This window comes from Eumetopias jubatus, unplaced genomic scaffold, assembly GCF_037043125.1.
Source record: "Eumetopias jubatus isolate StellerSeaLion01/CBP00866 unplaced genomic scaffold, mEumJub1_p1.0 scaffold_4, whole genome shotgun sequence".
NCBI lineage: Eukaryota > Metazoa > Chordata > Mammalia > Carnivora > Otariidae > Eumetopias > Eumetopias jubatus.
In genome coordinates, this window is record NW_028274810.1 from 89,870,374 (window position 1) to 89,875,307 (window position 4,934).

Sequence of the window (4,934 nt, forward strand, 5' to 3'; positions counted from 1 at the left end):
CTTTTAATGGAATGCTTCACGGGTTTGCATGTCATCCCTGTGCAGGGGGCATGCTAATCTCTGTATTGTTCCAATTTTAGTGTATGTGCTGCCAAAGTGAGCACCGATCTTAATCATTTTTAAGTATACATATAGTTCAGTAGTGTTCAGTACATTCACATCGTTGTGCAGCCAATCTCCGGAACATATTCATCTTACAAAACTGCACCTCTATACCTATTAAGCAATTCCCCATTCCCTCCTTCCCGAGCCCTAGGCAAGCACTATTCTGCTTTCTGTCTCTACGAATTGTATTATTGTACTCTTTTTTCTTTTAAAGATTTTATTTATTTATTTGAGAGAGAGCACAAGCAGGGGGAGGGGCAGAGGGAGAGAGAGAAGCAGACTCCCCACGGAGCAGGGAGCCCCACACTGGGCTCAATCCCAGGACCCTGAGATCATGACCGGAGCCGAAGGCAGACCCTTAACCAACTGAGCCACCAGGCGCCCCATATTATCATACTCTTTTCACAAACCGAGGATACCAAAGTTCAGAGAGTAATTTGCTTCTAGGAGACAGAATCTGTACTTGAACCCAGGCCCGAGTTCATGCCTCAAGCCACTGTGAAATAGGGCTTCATCTCGCAGGGCATCTGTGATGTGTTTTATTTCCCTCATAACAATGGTGGTGCCCACGCACCCAGGCCTCCTCTGTGCCCGTGTTTTGCCGCCATTCTCCCATTTAATCCTCACAGCAGCCCACGGTCATTGTGAGGGGCCGTGTCCTGTCTCCCCGCACAGTGTCTGATACAGAAGTGAGACACAGCAAAGCATGTTCACTGAATATGGGCCTATCCGACGCCTTTAAGTAGGCTAACTCATACTAAATAAAATTGTTCTACGTTTTTAATGCAATTGTTTACATTTTTTGGAAAATGTTGATCCTCTCAGGAGAAAACCAGCTGAAATTCAGGAGCTGGTAAAGGACTTCCTTCCCAATCCTCTCCACTCCCCCTCCTCCTGCAGAGTCAATCTGCTCTTCTCACCCCAGACCAGCCCCCAGGCAGCCCCCCATCTGCACCTCATCACCAGCTCTGCTGATCCACAGCCAAAGGCTGAGGCAGGCAGGCAAGGGGACATGAGAGACTGTCCCTACTCGGCTTCCTCCCCCTGCCACTCCACCCCCACACTCTTCCTTCTAGCCATGCACACTCCTGGCCATCCTGGAACAAGCTCTGTCCTTTCACGCCTCCCTGGCTTTGCACATGCTGTTCTGGAAGACTGGAATGCTTTCCCTCCCCTCGTTCTCCACCTCCGAGACTCCTACAATCTTTGCAAGCCAGCTCAGACTTCACCTCCTCGGGGAAGCCTCCTCTCCTACCCTCTGCTGTCAGTCCGCCCCCTCCTGTGCAGAGACTTGCTCATCATATACTACAGCACTTGGACTGCAATGACCCAGAGTCGGTGTGTCCCCCATGTCCCCAGTTCCTTGTGCTGGGATGACGCTTCATCTCTGCTCGTTGCAGGGGTCAAGAGGAACCCCAGGCGCTTCGATTTTTTTGACACTCCTAGTATATTTGAAAACGAAGAGATGGCAAAACAAGTTCACAAATAAATACTGAGGCATATTTTTCCATGTTTAATGCATTAATGGCTTCTAATACAAAAAAAAATTACACCATAATTGTGCTGCTCACAAGATGATTATAGGATTTATTAAAATACAATAATGTATAGTGCTCCACAGGCAGAGCGGTCTTTGTCAATAAGAAACAAGCCTAAGGACACAGAAAGGGGATCTTGGATCCAAATTGGTCAGTGGATCTGACACAATGTATAACCAACCCCATTCGGAGATAATGTCAAAAGCCTAACTTGGAGACCCTGGCCCAGTGGTTCGCCTGGCCCCTTTCCATGATGAGGGGCTCCACTGCCCCCTCTGTACCCAGTAGGTGCTCAGTGTTTGCTGAATGATGGGAACACCTGCAGCTTTCCAGTTAATTATTGAAAATTCACATACAATAAGTATTCCTGAGAAACAATGAAGTCCTGAACAATGGGGCAGGAAGCCACCTCCTTCTCCAGTGACCCCCAACCCTCAGAGTCCCGCTGAAGGCTGCAGCAGGAAGCCCCTCACCCACCGTCTTTCCTCCCCTACTTCCCCAAGGGCACCAAAGGCAGTCGGGCTTTCCCTTTGCTCTCAGCCTCTCTTCTCCTCCACCCTCTTGAGGGTCCCAGGTGAAGAGAGAGAAAAGCACAGACCCACAGAAGGAGGCCAGCAGCCTGCCCCCAGGCAGGCCTGAGGAATAAAAGAAACAGTGAGAGGACAAAGAAGGACTTAAAGCACTGAAGCAAGGGGGAGAAAGGCCTAAGGAAGTTTACAAAGCAATCTGTCAGAGAAGGGATGAAAAGGGAGCCCTGCTGGGCTGAGAGGCTCAGGCGCTCAACTCACCTTAGGCCCAATTAGAAATGTGTAATTACTCCACAAAAGTCTGAACTGACCCCCCTCCTCCTTGTCCCAGAAGTTTCCCTGAGCGTGAGGCCTCAACTTGCTGGGTTCTGGCAGCCTCAAATACCTCTGCTCTACTGGGCTCAATCTACCAATTTGCTTGAATCCACCCGCTGGCCCAACTTCCAATTCCCTCTGGATTTCCAGCAGAAACACTATGTGAGGTGAAGGTCACCAGCAGATTCTCACAGCTCTTGGGCCACTCTGACTTCCCAGATTTTATGAGCCAGGGTAAACATCCACAGGCCTTTCTGGAAGTCTCCCCTGCCACCAAAGGCAGGATTAATAATAATACCAGCTGTCATATGAGTGTTCATTCTGTGTGGAGTGCTTTATATCACCTCGCTTAGTGCTCACCGCCACCTGAGGTATGATTGCCCTGTTTTACGGAAAGGGAAATAGGCCTGGAGAGATTGAATGACTACCTAAAGGACAGACAGCCTGGATTCCAACCCAGGTCTGTCTGACCTTGATACCCCACATTCTTCCCACCATGGACACTGTCTCTCGGGGACCCTCTACAATTCCTTCCCCCCCTTTTTTTGTGGTACCCAAATAAATCTCAGATGGGGTAGGATGGTACAATTCTGAGCTACCTAAAGAATTCCCAGTCTCACAGCTGGGGATGAGAAGAGGAGTGGGAGTGGGGGAGTCCGCCTCATGGCTGGGTAGGGTCCTAGTTCTTTTTAGACACTTGAGTAATTTAACCATAAATAACTGGGCACTGGGAACAGGACACTCACTAATAAAAGCATAGCCTGGAGTCATGTTGGGGGTGAAGGGGGGGAATTCAAGTCACTCAGTGGGTGGATGTATCTGCAAAACAAAAGAAAAGCCCCTTTACCAGCCCAGGCAGAGAAGTCTCCTGTAAAGTTAGAGACAACAGGCTCCTGGGCACATAGCCAAGGTTCTGGGGATATTTATAACTTGAAGAGGGTGGGAGTCCCTAATAAGCTGCTATATTCTTTTTCCATCACTTCCCTCTCCAAGGCTACAGCGAGCTCAGAGCTCTTCCCCACGCAGAATGCCTGCTTACCCTAATGCTGGGCTGCCATTGTCTAGTTTTCTCATCCTGGCTGGGGAAAGGGAAGGCTTCAAGTCCTTCCGTTCGGAAGAACTCCAGCTGAATGCAGCTTAGCTGCTGCTGGTGTTTCTTGGCTAGCTGCTGTGGTCTCAGAGATCTGCCTATGAGTCTGTGGTTTCCCCGAGCTGCCTGAGAGTCTGTGAGTCTTTGGGATCCGCCTACGGATCTTTGGGCTCTGCCTGCAAGTCTACGGATTTGAAATCTACCTACGGGGCTGAGATATCCGGGATCTGCCAGTGATCTCCAGAATCTTCCCAAACATCCGAAGTCTCAGAGAACTCTGCCTGCGGATTTGGAATCTGAGGCCTCTCGGATCTTGGAGCCGGCGAGCTAGGGGATCTTTTGCGGGTCAAGAGGTAAGTCTGTTCTTTTCCCAGCTGGGTCTTTCGGCTTCCCACCTTCAGCCGGTCAGGGACTGCTAGCATCCTGATGGTCTGTCTCCCCGGCTCAGGCCCTCAGAGGCCCGAGAGCCCATCCGTGCAGGAAACTGTCAGAAATCCTTTTAGGAGACAAGCTCTCAGGGATGGTAAGGACGACTCTTCTCAGCCCTGAAGCTTGACTCGCTCCTCCTTAGACGCCCTGTCCCCCACCCTCCCTTCTGTATTCCTTCGGGGTTTTCGCCTCCCCTCCACTGGGCGCAACTCAACCCGCCCCTCAAGGGGCGCCCTCTTTAGAAGGACAAGGTTGTAGTCCCCTATAGGGTTAATAGCGATGGGGCCGGGACGCCCCCTGGCCAAGCCGCGGACTGCACTAGCCGGCGCACGGGCGGCGCGGGGCTTCCTGGGAGTTGTAGTCTGAGTGGCCGGAGGAGAGTGCCGTAGGCACTGCTGGGAGACGTAGTGCGTGGGCGGAGCTCAAAGTTACAGCGCGGCCGCTGAGTCTCCCCTGGGGAGTGGGCGGCTGCCGCTTTCCTCTCGGGCCCCGGCTGTCAAATGAGGGCTAACCCCAGAAGAACCCAACACAGGCCAGCGCCTAAATTAGGCCCGACGTGGAAGTTAAGGCCCGACTCAGGATAAGCTTCTAAGGTCGTGAGGAGATGCAGGGCAACCTCACTGGCTTAATCGGGCTGTGGTCTCCAAGAGAAGAAAGCGGAAGATACTACGCCCTGGCTAGGAGGCCGTGCTTCTTCACCCTTTTGTTCTTTTCCCTCCTTGGTTTTTGGCCTCTGACTGGCCTTTGTACGCCAGAATGGAACTCCAACTCCCGGCAGGCCACGGGGGCAGGCGCACGCGTGATAGAGGTGCTCAGCCACGCTACAAGAGGCGGGCCTAGTGTTCGGCAGCTCGTTGGCAGAGGGTTTTGCGAGCTTTGCTCGCTGGTTGGTTGAGGTAGCTGCCGGAAAGGGCCCAGCCTCGAGATGGG

The 4,934-nt window shown here is 52.0% G+C and overlaps 1 non-coding gene across 1 annotated transcript; it reads right to left on the minus strand.

Moving 5' to 3' along the window:
• Positions 1–104, minus strand: LOC114199078 (U6 spliceosomal RNA). Its single transcript, XR_003607231.1, has one exon. It is a non-coding gene; the product is annotated as a U6 spliceosomal RNA (small nuclear RNA).
• Between the last annotated feature and the right edge of the window lie 4,830 nt (positions 105–4,934).